The sequence below is a fragment of the Lithobates pipiens genome, unplaced genomic scaffold (assembly GCF_037356315.1).
Source record: "Lithobates pipiens isolate NorthernLeopardFrog02 unplaced genomic scaffold, aLitPip1_a1.2 Scaffold_13, whole genome shotgun sequence".
Taxonomy (NCBI): domain Eukaryota; kingdom Metazoa; phylum Chordata; class Amphibia; order Anura; family Ranidae; genus Lithobates; species Lithobates pipiens.
The window spans coordinates 485,566,965-485,587,389 of NW_027507718.1; positions in this window are offsets into that span (position 1 = coordinate 485,566,965).

The window sequence follows — 20,425 nt, forward strand, 5'->3', positions numbered from 1 at the left end:
GCACTTGGAAGTTCAGTCGCTGTGGATCCGAGGGGGACATGCAAGGAAAATAAAAAAGAGCATTTTAGCTTGCACATGATTGGATGATAAAATCAGCAGAGCTTCCACTCATTTCAGATCTACCCCTTAGATTCAGAGCAACTGCACTTCCAAGTGCACTTGCAGTGCAAAGTGGATTTGCCTTTCGTAAATAACCACCAAAGTGTCAGACTCTTAACGCCAAGATTTGGGGGCTGGAATCATTTGAAGATTCCATTACAGGAGATGGTAAGTATGCAAGAAAATGTGTTATATTTCTTAAAGTGTATCTCTAGCCGAAAAACAAACCACATTCAAAAAAGTGTGGTCCCCTGTTCTAAGTACCTTCAAGCCCCAAAGTTCCTGGACTTAGGTGGTTGGGGGCCTGAGCCGAGGGATTTGACTCCTGCTTCTTTCTTTTCATCTCTTTTCTTCTTTCTTTCAATTTTTCTTTCTCTTTTTATGCTTTATGACATTTACCTTATGGATGCAAATGGAGAGTCCTAGAGCCTCTAATTTTTCCATGTCAATATGGAGCTATGCAGTGGTGTCTTTAGGTTTGTGCTGCCCTAGGCCTGACTAAACACATGCACCCCCTAATTTAAATATGGCCCACCCATTCCTGACAAGGCCACACTACTTCCTGTTTAAGACCCACACTATCATCTGTAAACCACACCCCTTCCTCGTTAGGCTAATTTGGTGCCTTTCAGGGGGAGGGAGGAAAGGGTACCTGTTTTTGACAGGTACCCTTCCCCACTTCTGGGAGACTGCATCGCCCCTCAGAAGTTCGGCCCCTTCCTCCTCCCTCCACTGGGCGCAGTGTGAAAGCGCAGCGTTCCGCACATGTGCAGTAGGGAGCTGGCCGGTTTCCCTTACCATGAATGGCGGTGGCAAAACCCGAGAGCCAATCCGAAAATCGTCTGAGATGTTGTCATCTCGGGAAACCTGGATAGGGAAGTGTCCTAATATTAAAAGTCAGCAGCTACAGTATGCATGGAGCACTTTATTGCAATATCATGATCTGCATATTAATGAACTTTCACTGAATGTGGACTGTTTAATGAGTTTGCATTGATTTCAGCATGCATGAAGCCCTTTGCACATGCCAGTGGTGGCTGGTGCTCAAAATTTTTGGGGGGGCTCAAACAAACTGAAAAATTCTGAAAAAAACATCAATTGCAGCCTCACTGTGCCCATCAATTGCAGCCACTGTGCCCATCAAATGAAGCCACTGTGCCCCTCAAATGAAGCCACTGTGCCCATCAATTGCATCCACTGTGCCATCAAACACAGCCACTGTACCATCAAATGTAGCCACTGTGCCCATCAATTGCAGGCACTATGCCCATCAAATGCAGTCATTGTGTCATCAAATGCCACCACTGTGCCATCAAATGCTGCCACTGTGCCCATCAAATACCACCACTGTGCCCCATCAAATGCTGCCACTGTGCCCATCAAATACCGCCACTGTGCCCCATAAAATGTCGCCACACTGCCCATCAAATGTCGCCACACTGCCCATCAAATGCTGCCACTGTGCCCATCACTGTGCCCATCATTGCTGCCACTGTGCCCATCAATTCTGCCACTGTGGCATCAAATGCTGCCACTGTGCCCATCAAATACATGTGCACTGCTGAAAAAAGTGTTTGTTTTTGTTTAATTTGTTTTTTGTTCGTTTTTTTGGGGTTTTTTTTCAGGTCATTTGTTATGATCAAAAGAGGCGAATTCAAAAACTTGTAAATTTGAAAATTTGAAAATAAGAAAGAAAATCAGAAAAATGAACTAACTTATAATAACTAGGGATGAGCTTCGTGTTCGAGTCGAACGTACGTTCGACTCGAACATTGGCTGTTCGTGCGTTCGGCGAATTCCGAACGTTTTGGCCGTTCGCGTCAAAATGCGAGTGACGCGCGCGCGGACCACAATGCACTGCGTTGGCGCAGTGCATTGCTGTCCGATGATTGGCCAAGCATGCACTGTGACCCCGCATGCTTGGCCAATCGCAGCGCCGGCAGCGAGGAGAGCCATGATTGGCCACAGGCATCCTGCCTGTGGCCAATCATAGCTCAGACTGTGTAGTGCACGCCCCACACTATATAAGGCCGCCTTTAAGGCGGCCTCCTGTAGTGTGTTACTTTGCATCTGAAGCAGTGGGTGTTCTGTGTACCTTCAACACAGTACACACCAATCGTTTTTGGCTGATTTCCTATCTTGCTGCTGTGTAGTGGTTGTTGTCTGTGCCCTGACTGCAGTATACACCACTATATTCACCTCACCTATATAGCTAGTGATCTAGCTTTAACTACTTAACAACTGCCCATTGCCGATTAACGGCTTCAGGGCGGTTGTTTAACTCAGAGAGGCCGTTAATTAACGGCCTCCCAGAATTCTGCTCTCGCGTGCCCCGAGGTGTGCGCACTCGAGAGCATCCGTGACCGCCGGGTCCATAGGACCCGGCGCATCACGGTAAACGGCCGCTCATAGCGGCCGTTTACCACGTGATTGCTCCGTCAAATGACGGAGTGATCACTTGGAAACAAACCGGCGTCATGTTATGACGCCTGTTCCTCCCTCCCCTTTCTGTACCGATCGGTACAGCGGAGGGGAAAGAGATCGGTGTCAGCAGCGATGTGGGCTGCATCTGCAGTGCCCACATCGCTGCTCACCGAATTTAACCCCTCAATTCCCTGCCAATACTCTGCAATACCAGTGCATACTCTGCAGTACCCTGCCATTACTCTGCAGTACCCCGCCATTACTCTGCAGTACCCTGCCTTTACTCTGCAGTGCAGTACCCCGCCATTACTCTGCAGTGCAGTACCCTGCCATTACTCTGCAGTACCCCGCCATTACTCTACAGTACCCCGCCATTACTCTGCAGTGCAGTACCCTGCCATTACTCTGCAGTGCAGTACCCTGCCATTACTCTGCAGTGCAGTACCCTGCCATTACTCTGCAGTACCCCCCATTACTCTGCAGTAACCCCCATTACTCTGCAGTACCCCCCAATACTCTGCAGTACCCTGCCATTACTCTGCAGTACCCCGCCATTACTCTGCAGTACCCCCCATTACTCTGCAGTAACCCCCATTACTCTGCAGTACCCCCCAATACTCTGCAGTACCCGCCATTACTCTGCAGTACCCCCAATACTCTGCAGTACCCTGCTATTACTCTGTAGTACCCCGCCAATACCCCGCCAATACTCTGTAATACCCTGCCATAAATTGCCATACCCAGCCATACTCAGAGATACCCAGCCATACTCGGTGATACCCTGAAGTACCCAGCCATAGACGCCCCCCACCCCTCACCGCCCTCTGGTGCTTCTACCAACTCGCCAGTACGATCAAAGCCAGAATCTTTTTTTTAATTTTTTATTTCAGGCTTCCCAGCCTAGAGGTGAGATGTGGGGTCATATTGACCCCCCAGATTTCACTGTAAAGAGGACCTGTCATCCCATATTCCTATTACAAGGGATGTTTACATTTCTTGTAATAGGAATAAAAGTGATCAAACTAAAATAAAGTAAAATGAACAATAAAAAAATAAAATAAAAATTAAAGCACCCATGTCCCCATGTGCTCGCATGTGCCACACATGTGAGGTATCGCCGAGAATGTTAGAGCGAGAGCAATAATTCTAGTCCTAGACCTCCTCTGCAACTCAAAACATGTAACCAGTAAAAAAATATTTAAAGCGTCGCCTATGGGGATTTTTTAAGTAGCGACGTTTGGCGCCATTCCACGGGCATGTGCAATTTTGAAGAGTGACATGTTTGATATTTATTTACTCAGCATAACTTCATCTTTCACTTTATGCAAACATTGGGCTAACAAGTGGTTAATAATAGAGCTTGCAGTCAGTAGTGTTAGGAGATAGTGCGTGCTGTCTGCGTGCTCTGTACCCAGTACATACCGCTATAATATAGGGCAGGCCCCTACTTTCAAACATCCAACTTACAAACATCTCCTACTTGCAAACGCAAGGAGACAGCAGCAAGTGAGATGAAAAAAGATGGACGACAAAACAAATTATACAGGGGTGATAACCCTTCCCTATGTTTTCCAAAAAGCTTAAAGATATTTTTTTTGACTGGAGCTACACTTTAAAAATGTACCGGTTGAAAATGACAAACAGATTCAACTTAACACAACAAACCTACACAGTCCCTGTCTTGTTTGCACCGCCTGTATACTGCTGTTCTGAGTATATAGGGCCTGGGGGCCACACGCATTTCCTTTTTTTAATATGGGTACGGGGTTCCCCTTAATATGTGTACAAGACCCAAATAGGCTGGTAATGGGCAGGGAGGGCTACCCATGCCATTTTTCTGAATGATTTTCAACCATATTGCAGGAACCAGATATAACATTAAAACCGCAAGCAGTTTTAAATGGTGTTATTTCCGTTTAATGTCATTTTGTGCAGGGACTGTTCTAAACACGGGAAACACGTGGCACTTCACAGACATACTACAGACACCCCCCAGGCACCATATTTAAAGGAATATTTCACTTTTTTTTTTTCACTTTAATCATCATTAAAATCACTGCTCCCGCCAAAACGGTAGTTTTTAAAACTTTTTTTTGCAGTGACCCATGTCCCCTGAGGCAGGAGGCAGGTCGCCAAACCCTTTTTAGCACACTATCTTGCATATTAGCCGTTAAAATTAGCACTTTCCAATTCGAACGTTCGAGTCCCATAGACTTCAATGGGGTTCTAACGTTCGTACCGAACGCGGGGGTCGTTCGCAAGTTCTGGTGCGAACCGAACCGGGGGGTGTTCGGCTCATCCCTAATAACAACTAACTATTAAATTATAGGTATTGAATTTCCTTTCAAATTTGGCTGCTAGTCAACGTAACGAATATGAATTTTTCCGAAGTTACGAAATAACGAATGCCACATCTAAACAAATGGAATGGAATGAATTAATTATTATTATTAATAATAAAAAGTTTTGATTATTATTTTTATTATTATTTATTATTATTAATTTGTTACAGTCCATTCATTTAGATACAGCATTCGTTATTTTGGCTCATTCATAACTTAGAATGAATTTGTATTCGTTACATTCACTAACAGCCAAATTTGAAAGGAAATTCCAATACCTATAATTTAATAGTAATAGTTAAGTTATTATTAGTTAGTTATTATTTCAGATTTTCGAATTTTCGGGTTTTTGAATATTCGGATTTTAGGTCTTAGGTTTATTCTTTTGAATTTTTAAATTTTCAAATTTCCAAAATTTCGGATTTTCGAATTTCGAATTTTCCAAATTTTCAAATTTACAAATGTTCAAATATTTGAATTTACGAATATGCAAAACAATTTGTTAAATGGGTTTTCGTTAATTCGGATGTTTCCAAATTAACAAATTTGTTGAAATTAATTAAAAAACTAATTTGGAAAGAAACAAATTGCACATGTCTAATATTAGATGTTAATTGTAAATGAAGACATATACATGTGAATTGTAGTTGTTTATTTTCATTGTTGACCCGGTTCTTGTCAGGGATGGCACCCGGCGTTATTCCCAATGTGAGCGTTTGGTCCATACATGTGAATCTTCTGAGTTCCAGGGGCTTCTATCCCGCACCCATGCTGCTGGCTGTCTCCATGGAGACGGTTGGATATGCAGGAACCTGGGCTTATGGCCACACACATGCTCAGTTCATACATATCTCCCAGAAAGACCTTTCATCATCTGTGTATGACGGGGGAGGAGAGGGGCTGGCAGACAAGCCTACAGTGTCCTCCGGGGAGCTCTCATAGGGCTGAACTGCATCTGTGTGCTTAAAGTTTGTTTACCCGGGAGAAGTATGCAGTGCAGGCTGGACTCGAGGGGCGCGGGACTCTGGCTGGGGAGAACAGACATCGAAATGAGCAGCAATGCATGGAGCAGGAGAGGGGTACTCTGAGGAGCCGGCTGAGGACACAGGTCATGCAGGGAATGCACAACTGAAGAGCAGCCAGTGCGATAGTCGAGCATGGAGCTCTGCTAGTCACCCTCCAGCCACCCATGTGCATGGTGCACTGATACCCCTCTGCCCATATGTAGAGGGGGCTGCATGGGCCCCCTGCATCACAGGGCCCGGTTGTGGTCGCGACTGCTGTACCCCCTATAGTTACGCCCCTGCATGTAGTGCTTTATTCTAGCCTATGATGCATATGCACACTTACCACACTGAAAACTTACCAAGAATCAAATACACCAGTGTCAAAGATGAAAAGTTGCAAAACCACAACATGCTGCAGTTTGGCTGTGCTGTCTTGTATGTCTTACATTATATTATGAAAGACAAGCAGACACTTTTCACTGCACTGTAAGTTATGTGGACCACCGTAGGTCGAGTATGGCTCACAAATGATAAGCTTGAAATATCAGCAGATGCCTTCACTGAAACCCTCTTGAACTTGGCTGGCTGAACCGTCTAGTTCTGCTATAATGTATTTTCTCATGAATTAAACAAGCATCAATCCTACAGTTTACACACAGTATAATTTTTCACATGTAATTTGTGTAATGGGGCAGAGCGGCTCCTCTTAAATCCATCCCGGCAGGTGAATTCTACTCTCTTTGCTGGACTTGGAATTAGGCCTGTATTGATTATATGAAAATTGATTGGATTTTCTCCGCATTCAGCATTCCATACTTACAGCAGAGGCCCTGTGTTTGTTTGAATTAATGTTTATTTAATGAAGCCATAAAAATAGTTTGCAGTGATAGGCAAAGGCTGAAAATAAACCACTTTTATTCTTGGAATCATCACCATACAGGTTGCCATTGGAAAGTTAAAGCTGAACTCTGGAAACAATGAATATACATGAATAAAATAGGATGTTACCTAAAAGTGTTGGGTTTAGGTTACTATACCTTCAGTTTCCCACCTCCCTCCCTAACATGGAACCCTCCTCCATATAGGGTCCCTCTCTGTAGTTATTCTTGTCCCTGGGATCACCATCCCTGGTGCAGCCAGTCCAAGGCCAAAGGGAAGGGGTCCCAGATCCACCACTTGGACTACAACTGACATCAGCTTTTGTCACACGAGTGTTGTTCTGGGCTTTTAGTGTCCTGACTAGGGACACTAAAAAGCCATAGGGAAGTCCTCATGCGTCAGAGGGGGCGGGGTCACCGGGTGGCCCTGCCCTCTGTTATATAACAAGTGTCAGAACAACAGAAGCGTCACACGGCAGGAGACTTCCACAGAGGCAGATTGTGCGGACGGAGTGGAGAAGAAGCCGGAGCAAGATGCGGGACGAGAAGAGTGGAGGAAGAAAAAGATGAAGAAGAAGATGGAGAAGAAGAAGATGGAGGAAGAAGAACACCAAAGGAAGACCAGAAGAAAGAAGATGGAAGAAGCGGAAAGAAGAAGAAATTAATAAAGGACTTGTCAAAAACCATCTCTTGTGTTTTTTAACCCTTTTGACACTTTTTTGTGAAATGGTATGGGTACATTTGTACCCCATTACCAATTCACACGGGGGGCGGGATCTGGGGGTCCCCTTGTTAAAGGGGCTTCCAGATTCTGATAAGCCCCCCGCCTGCAGACCCCCACAACCACCAGGCAAGGGTTGTGGGGATGAGGCCCTTCTCCCCATCAACATGGGGACAAGGTGCTTTGGGGGGGGCGCTACCTCAAAGCACCCTCCCAATGTTGAGGGCAAGTGGCCTGGTACGGTTCAGGAGAGGAAGTGCTCTCTTGTGCCTCCTCTTTTCCTGCGGCCTGCCAGATTGCGTGCTCAGATAAGGGTCTGGTATGGATTTTTGGGGGGACCGCCACGCCATTTAAAAAAAAAATGGCACGGGGTTCCCCTTAATATCCATACAAGACGTTAAGGGCCTGGTATGGAATTTAGGGGGACTCCCACGCATTTTTTTAAAAATTTTGGGTTCTGGGTTCTCCTGTGGGGAAATTCCTTGCCGTTTTTATCAATACTATATATGCCTGTAAAGGGGCGCATGTTTCCCATGTTTAGAACAGTCTGACAGCAAAATTACATTTCTAAAGGAAAAAAAAGTAAATTAAAACTACTCGTGGCTATAATGAATTGTCCGACAATAGACATAAGAGTTAATTGATAAAAAAAGGCCCTTGTCCCCACCAGGCATGTGGTCTGGTATGGTTCAGGAGGGGGGGTGCTCTCTAGTCCCCCCTCTTTTCCTGCGGCCTGTCAGATTGCATGCTCGGATAAGGATTTGGTATGGATTTTTGGGGGACCCCACGCTATTTTTTTTTTTTTTAAATTGGTGCGGGGTTCCCCTTAAGATCCATACCAGACCTGAGGGGGACCCTACGCCATTTAAAAAAAAAATGCTGGCGCAGGGTTCCCCTTAATATCCATACCAGACCTGAAGGGCCTGGTATGGAATTTAGGGGGACCCCCACGCATTTTTCTTTTCTGTGGGGAAATTCCATGCTGTTATGTGTATTGTCGGATCGACAATTCATTATAGCTGCGAGTAGTTTTAAATTACTTTTTTCCTTTAGAAATGTAATTTTGCTGTCAGACTGTTCTAAACACGGGAAACATGCGCCCCTTTACAGACATACTATAGACACCCCCAGGTATGAAATGTAAAGGAATATTACAGTTTTATTGTTTCACTTCAAAATCACTGCTCCCGGAAAAACGTCCGTTTTTAAAACTTTTTTTTTTTGCATTGATACATGTCCCCTGGGGCAGGACCCAGATCCCCAAACACTTTTTTACGACAATACCATGCATATAAGCCTTTCAAATTAGCACTTTTAATTTCTCCCATAGACTTTTAAAGGGTGTTCCACGGCTTTCGAATTTGCCACAAACACCCAAAATTGTTCGGTGAACTGGCGTACAGCCAATGTTCGAGTCGAACTCATGTTCGATTCGAACATAAAGCTCATCCCTATTTGCCACTAGGCCAGGAGGTGGGGGGATTTATCTAACAAGGACAATTGTCAGAGAGGGGAAACCTCAAGAGGTTCAGTTGAAATTTCTACTTTGTCTTATGCTGAAGTGAGTGACATCAGAGCCCACTCAAAAACTACAATTAATTGTTTAAAAAAAAAAAGCGTTCTTCCCCTTTCATAACTGACTTGTGCTAACTCAACACGTCGTCTTTGTGGTTCACCTTAAAGTATTCTCAGTTGAATTTTATTGCATTTTAATTTAAGTCGCTTCCCTGTTATGTTCCATTATAATTTAATAAATACCCTGTGGTACATTCTAATGAAAATGTTTCATTTGATTGCAAAGGGCGTTGTAATATAAGTGTTGGCACATTGGCAGTGGATGAAGGAAAACCTGTGTGGGGGGCAGAGAAGAAAATGGAAAGGACTCAAATCAATCACAGATGACACACTGTTCTCTTCTGTTGCCTGTGGATGGCGGCCATACTGGCTTCCGGCTGCTGAGCATTGGCAACCAGACACATTCGGATTGAGATGGAAGGTCGGAAGGGGGAATGATGCAGTAAATCTTAAAATAGATGTTGTTTAAAGGATGCAATAGTCTAAACTAATGAAGCTAACACACCAAGACAAGTATCCTTATTTACAAAAAAAGTGTCAGTTATTTTCAGATTTCATCGAAACCCATAAATAACAGTCACTTAAAATAGACTGCCTTTGACTGTTCTGCAATAAGACATACTTACCTGCCTACTCGTAGCCTTCTATTGAATGTGCATTCCTGACACCCTCTGGCTATCCTGAAATGACAGAGGCAGAAAACCTGACACCAGGAAGTAGCCTGGGGAGAATATGACAGTGGTTGGTGAGGGATGTCACTGGTACATCACTGCATTCCCAACATATTCCGCATGTGTATTCCTGATACACTCTAGTTGTGCTGGAACGACTGATTCCTGTGCATTTGCACAAGATGATGTCATCACCTGCTGGCTAACGAAGAGGGAGAAAATCTGACTCCAGGCTGGAAGTAGCATGGGGAGAAGTTCACAGTATGTGGTGAGGGATGTAACCGTTGCATCACTGAAAGGCAGAAGTTAATATTTTCCTGAGTTTAGTTCTGCCCTGTGAATACATAAAGTTTTTATATTTTTTATATTGTGTGCGGATGTGGCTAACTGTGAGGCAGAGTTTTAAAAGGGACAGACAACACAACTTCTCCTTTAAGCATTTTCCCTAGTGGAGTCACAAAAATAAAAGCTTACCAGGAATTTAAACTCTGTCCTACTCTATCCAAAAGTAAAAAGTTTTAAAAAGTTTTGGATGGAGTTAGGCTTCAAAATACCTTTCCGTGAGCTGTTTTAACTGCCAAAATGGTTGTACTTCTAATGTAGCCAATCATGTGAGTAACAGAGACAGTGGGTGAAACCATCATTAAGAGTCTGCAACTCTGCAGCATCTAGTTTTTTCTGAGGCACCTTACCAGAAAAAGAAGCACTTTCACTAACTTGCTAAAGGATAACAGCATAAATGAGCTGAATCGAGGAGCAGCTCATACCTTTAGGGGTTTGCCAGAGTCCAACATCACATGCCAAAGGGATGTAAGTAGCCCCATAGGTCTTGCACCTCTCCTTCCTTTCTTTCCCTCTGTAGCACCCTCTAGCTGATGTAGTAGATAGTAATATAAATAAAAATGGGCATAAGGTCATTAATCTTAATAGATAAATTTTTTTTTATAATAATCCAATAATCAGCCTAATATCGAAAGGGACATGAATTCCCATAATAAAAAAATGGCTACTAAAAATACTACGTTAATGAAAAGTATTGAAAAAAACTATTATAATATAAAAAAAAGGAAAAAAGGGAAATATTTATTTTCTTAAGCATTGTTTATAAAACAATTAATGTCCAAATTGACATTCAAGCCGAATGGCACATAAGACTTCAAATCAAACATCCATCGGGTTTCTAACCTGGAAATTGCCCTCACCATATTGGTCCCTCTCCAATGGGGTTATACCTTATCAAGTGAGATAAAAAGGGCACACTTGATGTGCCTATCATGATACTTTGCGTAATGTCTAGATAAGTTATGTTTTCTGAAACCACATTTGATATTTGCCACATGCTCAGACAGACGTACCTGTAAGGCCCTCTTAGTGCATCCAATATACTGTTTAGAGCAAGGGCACTGAATCATATAAACCACATATTCTGTAGAGAATGTAAGAAATGAGTCAATGTTATACATCCCATGTGTCTGTGTGGATAGAAAAGACTCACACTTACGCCCCCTAAAGGAGTTGATCTGGAAAATATTGCATTTTCTACAAAGAAAAAACTTTCTATAGATTGAAAAAATTAGTTTTTGGTGAGTCAACAATGTTAGAAGCAATATTGTGTCGCAAAGATTGTGCTCCCTTATATACTTCTACGGGGCGGTCTGGAATCACTGAACCGAGTACTTTATCATTTTTAAAATACCCCAGTGTTTACCGAGGATCCTTTTTACAGAAAAATGTTGGTTGGAATAGCCCGTAATCATGGACCATCCAAACTTGTTATTGTCCAGTCCATGGGAGTCCCTCATTTGATATTATTATATTTTTCTATCAATTAAGATTCATCTCTTTATGCCCATTTTTATTGATATTACTATCTGCAGTGTTCATGCGATGTTTTTTGCTTCCTTCCTAGTTTTGCTGATTGAAATGAACCTTATTTGGTCATTTTGTATTTCTGCCACTAGATGGCAGTGTCCTATATGCGGTTTTCCTGCTTCCTTGTTTTTTGTTCTCCATTGACTGATTAAGCGGGCAGGAGTTGTAATGGCGCTGCCACTCTCTAGTTAGTGTTGTTTATTGTCTGGCGGCCAGTAGTTAAGATGGCGCCATGGGCTATATAACTGGCATAAGTGATGACTAGATCACCTGGCCAATCCCCAGATGGGCCATCGCCAGTAAAAGAGCTGGAAGAAGGAGCGGAGGCCCGGTGTTAGATACCTGGGTGGTGAGCCTGACTTGGTGGAAGGAGACCTCTCTTACGGCTCTGGTTCAAGTCCCCCTGAAGTGAGAACAGAGGGACAAGAGCACAGCGGGGTAGGAGCGTCTGGCCAGATGTAGCAGGGGATGCAGATGAGATGGAGATCTTCCAGATGCAGGAACCTCAGCAGCAGATGGCAGCCGATGATGGTTGGTAAGCTGACTGTGGCGGCTGGGTGGACAGTCCACGGACCTCGAGAGGCAGTAGCAGGTTCAGGAAGGTCTTCTGAGCAGGAGAATAAACAGGACCGACAACAAGCAGGAACCAGCAGGGGAGAGGCAAGAAGAAACGTCAACAGGCAGAGGTTCAGCAATGGTAATCAGTCCGAGATAGGTCAAACAAGCCGAGGTCTGGGCAGGAGAGAGCAGCGGAGTCAGACAGGAGCCGGGTCGGGTAATCAGGTAAAGTTCAGGCAGAAAAACGGGTTGCTTCAGGTACTAGCTGCAGACGAACAGCACAGAACATCTGCAGCTGTACCTTTAAAAAGGGCCACTGGTGCCAATCGCGATAGCGCGCACACGCGAATGGCGTGCACCCGCGCGTGCCTGAGGCGCCCGGCGGCGCGCGTGCACGCACCGACCCGCGGCGCGAGTGCGCATGCGCGAGCAGCGATCCGCTCGCATGGTACGGACGGAGCCCTGACATTGCCCCCCCACAAGGGGCAACCTCCGGGTGCCCCTAGCGACTCTCTTTTCCGGGTGCGCGGAAAAGGATGCCCGAATTAATCTGTCAGCATGCAGGTTAACAGCAGGTTCCCAAGAATTATTCTCCGGGCCATAGCCCTTCCACTTAATCAAGAACTGACCTTGTCCCTGCCGTCTTCTGAAGTCCAAAATGGCCTCCACCTCATACTCTTCGTTTCCATTAACCAGCACAGGCTCAGGCGGTCTTGTTCCTCTATCAGGAAAGGGATCAGGTACAGCAGGTTTGAGCAGAGATACATGGAAAACTGGGTGTATTTTCATGGAGTCAGGTAAGGATAGTTCATAAGACACTTCATTAATCCTCCTCTTAACTGGAAACGGCCCCAAAAATTTGGGTGCCAATTTCTTGGAAGGACAGGCTAATTTCAAGTTAGAAGTGGAAAGCCATATCTGATCCCCGATTTGAAGAACCAGTTCTCCTCTTCTCCTTTGATCGAAGATCTTCTTACTGTCCGCCTGAGCCTTAGCTATGGCTTCTTGTAGGATCCGGTTGTTGCGATGGAGAAAGGACACCGTGTCCTGGACTGCTGAAACATGGGATTCTGAAAGGAGATCAGGAAGAAAAGACAGGTGAAAACCATAATTTGCAAAAAACGGGGACTGCCCTGTGGTAGAATGACTGGCGTTGTTATAGGCGAATTCCGCCAAGGGCAAAAGGGAAACCCAATCGTCCTGTACAAAAGACGTAAAACATCTAATATACTGTTCGAGAGTCTGGTTGGTACGCTCAGTCTGTCCATTGGTCTGGGGGTGATAAGCGGAGGACAAGGCCAGTTCTATCTTCAAGGTCTCACATAGGGCTCTCCAAAAACGAGAAGTGAACTGGACCCCCCTGTCAGACACGATATTAGCGGGTACCCCGTGAAGTCTGATTATCTCCCTAATGAAGATGTGAGCCGTCTCGGATGCAGAGGGGGTTTCCTTCAAGGGTAGGAAATGGGCCATCTTATAAAAGCGGTCACAAACCACAAAAATGGCTGTATAGTTCTTAGAGGGAGGAAGTTCAATGATAAAATCCATTGTGATCATCCGCCAGGGTGGGTCAGGTGCAGGGAGTGGTTTTAGCAGCCCCCAGGCCCAGTTTCTGGAAACTTTACTTCGACTACACACGGGGCAGGAGTTAACGTATTGTTTGCAGAATTCCCTCATGCCAGGCCTCCAGAAGGTACGCTGTACAAGCTCCAGTGTTTTGCGGAAGCCAAAGTGCCCTGCGAGGGGGTGATCATGAAGAAAACCCAGGATCCTCATTCAGGCGTCTTCAGGGACAAAGATTAAATTGTCTTTCCATAGCAGACCCTCTCTGGATACCAATGTAATCCCTGGGGGACAAGAGGATATGAGGGAAGCTCCTCTTAACTGGGACAACAGGTCTGGCTGGACGAGCAAAAAGGTGCTAGCAGGAAGAATGGGGGTGCGGTGTCCTTGGAACCATCAAACATGCGAGAAAGCGCATCTGGCTTCACATTTTTTGAACCAGGACGATAAGTAATATGAAAGCAGAACCGAGAGAAGAAGAGGGCCCAGCGGGCCTGCCGAGGCTCCAGACGTTTAGCGGTACGGAGGTACTCAAGGTTCTTACGATCAGTGTAAATGAGTACGGGATGGACCGCCCCCTCCAGTAAATATCTCCACTCCTCTAAAGCAGACTTGATGGCTAGCAACTCCCGGTCCCCCACGTCGTAGTTCCTCTCCGCAGGAGAAAGTTTTGCAACACTGTACCCAAATGAATTTTGTGTCCTTTTTTTCCCACAAATAGAGCTTTCTTTTGGTGGTATTTGATCACCTCTGGGGTTTTTATTTTTTGCGCTATAAATGAAAAAAGACCGAAAATTTTGAAAAAAAACGCATATTTCTTTGTTTCTGTGATAAAATTTAGCAAATTATAATTTTTTTTCATAAATTTTGGCCACAATTTATACTGCTACATATCTTTGGTAAAAATAACCCAAATTAGTGGATATTATTTGGTCTTTGTGAAAGTTAGAGAGTCTACAATCTGTGGTGCGAATCGCACAAAATTGATCACATCTGATGTACTGGTTGCCTATCTCATTTCTTGCGACCCGAACAAGTCAGGAAAGTACAAATACCCCCCAAATGACCCCTTTTTTGAAAGTAGACATTCCAAGGTATTTACTAAGATGCATGGTGAGGTTTTTGATGTTGTCATCTTTTTCCCACAATTCTTTGCAAAATGAAGATTTTTTTTTTTTTTCTCACAAAATTTTCAATGTAATAGGTTATTTCTCTCACATGGCATGTGTATACCACAAATGACACCCCAAAATACGTTCTGATACTCCTTCTGAGTATTACGATACCAAATGTGTGAGACTTTTACACAGCCTGGCCACATACAGAGGCCCAATATTGAAATAGCACCATCAGGCGTTCTAGGAGCATAAATTACACATTTCATTTCTCAACCACCTATTACAGTTTTGAAGGCCCTGGAGCACCAGGACAATGGAAATGCCCACAAAGTGACCCCATTTTGGAAAGATAACACCCCAACGTATAATCTATGAGGCATAATGAGTCGTTTGAATGGTTCATTTTTTTTCCAGAAGTTTTGGGAAAATGTGGAAAAAAAATGAAAACGCATTTTTTTTACGCAAAGTTGTCCATTTATAAGATATTTCCAACACATAGCATGTACATAGCAAAAATGACACCCCAAAATACGTTCTACTACTCCTCCTGAGTATAACGATACCAAATGTGTGAGACTTTTACACAGCCTGACCACATACAGAGGCCCAATATTGAAATAGCACCATCAGGCGTTCTAGGAGCATAAATTACACATCTTATTTCTCAACCACCTATTACAGTTTTGAAGGCCCTGGAGCACCAGGACAATGGAAATGCACACAAAGTGACCCCACGTGGCACTGACGACACGTGGCACTGACAGATGGCACTGGAGGCAGATGGCACTGGAGGCAGATGGGGCTGACAGATGGGGCTGACAGATGGGGCTGACAGATGGGGCTGGCAGATGGGGCTGGCAGATGTCGCTGGCAGATGGGGCTGGGGCTGGCACTGGGGCTGGCACTGGCAGATGGCACTGGCAGATGGTGCTGGCTATTTGCTCTGGCTAATTGCTCTGGCAAATGGGGCTGGCAGATGGCACTGCGGCTGGCAGATGGCACTGGCACTGGCAGGTGGCGCTGGCAGGTGGCACTGTCAGGTTGCACTGGGGCTGGCGGCACTGGGGCTGACGGATGGCACTGGCAGGTGGCACTGGCAGGTGGCACTGGCAGGTGGCACTGGCACGTGGCACTGGGGCTGACGGCACTGGGGCTGACGGATGGCACTGGCGCTGGCAGGTGGCACTGGCAGGTGGCAGGTGGCACTAGCAAGTGGCACTGGCGGCACTGGCACTGGCGGCACTGGTGGTGGCAGGTGGCACTGGCAGGTGGCACTGGCGGCACTGGCACTGGGGCTGATGGATGGCACTGGCGCTGGCAGGTGGCACTGGCGCTGGCAGGTGGCACTGGCGGCACTGACGGCACTGGGGCTGACAGCACTGGGGCTGATGGCACTGGGGCTGACGGATGGCACTGGCAGGTGGCACTGGCAGGTGGCACTGGTGCTGGCAGGTGGCACTGGCAGGTGGCACTGGGGCTGACGGCACTGGCGGCACTGGGGCTGACGGCACTGATGGCACTGGGGCTGACGGACGGCACTGGGGCTGACGGGCGGCACTGGGGCTGACGGGCGGCACTGGGGCTGACGGGCGGCACTGGGGCTGACGGGCGACACTGGGGCTGACGGGCGGCACTGGCGCTGGCGGCACTGGGGCTGACGGCACTGGCACTACTGGCAGATGGCACTGGGCTGACAGATGGCACTGGGCTGACAGATGGCACTGGCACTGGGGCTGACAGATGGCACTGGGGCTGACACTGGCACTGGGGCTGACACAGGCACTGGGGCTGACACTGGCACTGGGGCTGACACTGGCACTGGGGCTGACACAGGCACTGGGGCTGACACTGGCACTGGGGCTGATAGATCACTCTCCCTCCTCACACGCTGTCTCTGTGTGAGGAGGGAGAGACACGGCAATGTTTACATATGAGATCATCTCCCATTGGCAGCTGCGATCGCGCTGTGAACGGCCGCTTTGATTGGCCGTTCACGGCGATCTGTATTTGCCTGTCTCCGGGAGACACGGCAAATACAATACTTCCGCGATGCGCGCCCCCGGCGGCGCGCATTGCGGAAGTAAACACCAGGCCGTCCAGGGACGGCCAGGCGAAGGAAGCCGCCCGCTCTAAGGCCATCATTCGGCTATAGGGCGGGCGGGAGGAGGTTAAACTTGGATGGATATGGGAACTTATGAGATGCTCAGTTAATCAAACATCAGAATTTGGGACTTCTATATACACCTCTGTATATACATTCTCCTCTTCTTCTCCGGCACAGGCTTGCTTGCAGAGTATCACTCCTCACTCCTCTTGCACATCACTTTCTTGCTTGTACTCTCCAGACTAGCTAGCACTGTAAGCCTGGCACTGGCTCAGCTGGGCCCAAAGCAGATGCTCTTTACAGGCAGGGACCGCGGGCCCCTATGGTGTAGCAAAAAGTATAGAAAGTTCCAGTGCTAGCTGTCCCTGTGGCTACTGCGCCCAGCACCACCTCTTCAGGCACCACCAGCCCTCCTGGCTGCAGCACCTCTTTCCATTGCCCTTGCCACCACCATCCTCCAAACTGGCTCTGCACCCATCCCAGACTGCTGCATCCCAGTCCTCTCAGGTGTGCCGCCCAGTCCTCCCTACTGTGTGAACACTCACCAGCCCTCTTGGCTGCCTCTGTGGAACTCCTGGAGACTTGCCCAGCAGTGTTCTTCCGCTTTCCTCTCTTGCTCCTCCTGTGTCACCTGGCCAGGACCCCTGTGTGGGTTGTAAGAGGGTCCTGTCTGCACCCAAGCCCAAGGTCCCCCCCCATACTGGGAGCTCCCTCAAAGGCCCTGACAAGTTAACACTCCATCTCCATCTGCCACTCGATCATCTCTTCCCTAGCTGGGCTGACCCTGGGTATTTAAGGAGGCATGCCCCCTGTCAATCCTGTCAAGTTGGGGATTGGTAAGGGCTCCTTAGAATACCCCAGGTGGCTCCACCTCCCCTCTCCATCTCTCTTTCCAGAAAGTACCAGAAGATTCTGGAAAGACGTGGGTGGTGCTAGTGACACCACCTGTGAGTTTCCCAGCACTACTCTGAGCCATTTCCAACCCAGGTCACCAGAACACACCCTGGCAGCCAAGCCTGGAAATTGAGCTGTGCTCCAAAAAACGACATTACTCTTCTAGCACACGAGAGATTACTATAATAGGTTGAATGTGCTGGACTTTAAACTGTGAAAATCTAGTTGCCTCAAACGTGCTTCTGACAGGTCAGCATGGTCACATACCTGTGTTGACCAATGAGCACTTGCCATTGCTAGCATTATGAAGGATACTCACTCCAGGGCTGTGTATAGTGGTGCACGGTGTATGGACTGTTACACAGGCAGCACGAGGCACCACAGCTGCTATGAGTAGCAGGGTCCATAGGTGAGGCCAGGATACTTGGAGTTAGTTTGTAGGCAGGTTGCCTACACAGGGAATGTTTTCTGTTTTCATGTGTGACAAGCTTCCCAGGTTGGGATGGGGTTAAACCTGTCTCTATAGTTCCCAGTCTTTTTGAACTTTTCCCTCTCCCCTGAGCTATACAGTGGGGATTGAAAGTTTGGGCACCCCAGGTAAAAATGTGTATTAATGTGCATAACAAAGCCAAGGAAAGATGGAATATCTCCAAATGGCATCAAATTACAGATTAGACATTCTTATAATATGTCAAAAAAAGTTAGATTTTATTTCCATCATTTACACTTTCAAAATTACAGAAAACAAAAAAATTACGTCTGCAAAGGTTTAGGCACTGTGCAGAGTTAATATCTTGTACTCACGGTCTTGGCCCATGCTAAAAAGTCAGAGGCATGAGGTTCCGGACAAAATCCAAGACCTGGAGAATGCCAGCATGGACTACCTCCTTGCAGAGGTATGCCTGGGCCACACAGCTATAGTTAGGACATTGTTCATATTGGACTGTAAAGTTGGAGTCTCTTTAGTAAAGTTACATTAACTGTTCTAAGCCTGATCTGAAGTTATTTAAAGAGTGCATGTTGGTTGTGTCAAAGAACCTGCTTCTGTAAAGCACAAATGAGTACAAAGCTCTGCTACAAACATAAGGTCTACTCGGCAAATAGGTGTACAGGAGGAGCGTAGATGCTAAGAGTAACTGAGCACCAGTTGAGGACACAAGCAACCAGTCATTAAGCGTGGTACCTTGTAAAAGTGACAGGTTCTCTGGTAGCGAGGGGGTTGTCATTCTGGCTTCCTCCCTAGTGGTCAATTTCCAAATGCAACCAGAACCAAACTCCCAATTTGGAGATCCATGGATTCGTCACATCGGTATGGAGGTAAAGTAATTAATGCATGATGGCCTGCGCTATGTGCAGGGCCGGAACCCATTCTGTTACTGGGAGCGAGGTAACAGAGGTATGTTGGACTGTTGTAGTGGACGCAGGCTCAGCTTGTCCCTCCTAATGTAACATACATCAAGTTACAGTGTGTAATTACTAGACATGTGCACACTGAAATATTTTGTTTTGTAATTTCGGTTTCGTTCGAAAAATACATTTATTTAGTTACTCCCAAAATTAGTTTTTATTTATTTTGTTTCGTTAAAAAATGCATTCGTATGAAAATCCAAATGAATTAAGGTCGAATCTGTCAATTGAAGGCTTATGGTGTCTGTCGGATGTTCTAAGAAGAAACAGCTAAACTGTACAACTCCGTGATCTTACCGGTCCAATGCTCCGCCCACAAGCTATAGTAGAATGCTAATGTTGTTTGACTAGTTATAATTATTAATTATTATTACTAGTCAAACAACATTAGAATTTTTCTATAGCCTATTGGTGGAGCATTTGACCATAAACATCCGCTCGTGGCGATTGTATGTTTTTAGCTGCTTCATTGAATCTTCATGTCGAACGGTATTATACATAAAGTAAGTTGGCTGTACATGTGTACTTAAGTTTTAGCTATTTTACTGCACCTCCTCTTTGGTTACATTCAGCCAATAACTTTCATCATCATCATCATCATCATTTTACTTCCCCCTCCCATTCCTGCAGCGACCAGTAACAGCTCTTTTACTATTGTCTCTATAATGTCAAATATTTTCTCTCTATGTCAAATAATCTTGGACTAATAGAGTTAAGTTAGGCACATTTGACCGCAGATTCGATTGACACAGATTGCTATTATCCCCGTCATGTCAAATCTTCTATCTATCCATATTGAACTGTTGTCGCAATGATACGAAAATATAATGGATCTGAAAATAAAGCATTTTTTATTTCGGATCTTTTGGATTTCAGATTCTGCGCGTTTTGTTAAAACGAACGCGAAAATCCCCAAAATGCGGACGAAAATGAATTTCAGACGCTAACGACACTGCCTTTATGTTAGATTTTTCACATGACCGAAGTCTCCGCCTGGTCCTGGGAATTGATGAGTGTGCTCTGCGTGAAAGGTTCCCCCCCGTGTGAAGGTTCCCACCCACAAACGTACTTTTTTATATTTTGCAAAAAAGCAAACTTACCCTTTAAACAAGGGAAATTAGTTCTTATTGGATAGATAAACGGGTCTACCCATTTCTTTCTACAGAATGCCACATGAAAAAATACTTTAACC